Below are 261 nucleotides of genomic sequence, written 5' to 3' on the forward strand. Positions count from 1 at the left end.
GGGAGAGGGAGGGAGAGAAGGAGGGGGAGAGGTGGGAACGGAAAGACAGAAAACTCAGAGAGGCAGAGAAACAGAAAGATGGCGGGGGACAGGGTCTGAAGGGTGAACCAAAGCTCAGGCAAGCTCCGGAGCTTTGTTCAAGTGCCATGCCCACACCTCCCAACACCTACCCGAGCCAAACAGCAGGCAAGGGGCCTGGAAGACCAGAGTGGAGGAGTGGAGGGGGCAGGCAGGGGGATGGGGGCTGCCCTCCCCGCTGCA

General features: G+C 61.7%; 1 protein-coding gene across 1 annotated transcript in view; it reads right to left on the bottom strand.

The window, feature by feature from the left end:
- Nucleotides 1-261, bottom strand: part of RAP1GAP (RAP1 GTPase activating protein) — a 37,127-nt gene that overhangs the window by 24,763 nt on the left and 12,103 nt on the right. The window lies entirely within an intron of this gene.

Source organism: Bison bison, unplaced genomic scaffold, assembly GCF_000754665.1.
Source record: "Bison bison bison isolate TAMUID 2011002044 unplaced genomic scaffold, Bison_UMD1.0 scf7180017864516, whole genome shotgun sequence".
NCBI classification, from domain to species: Eukaryota; Metazoa; Chordata; class Mammalia; order Artiodactyla; family Bovidae; genus Bison; species Bison bison.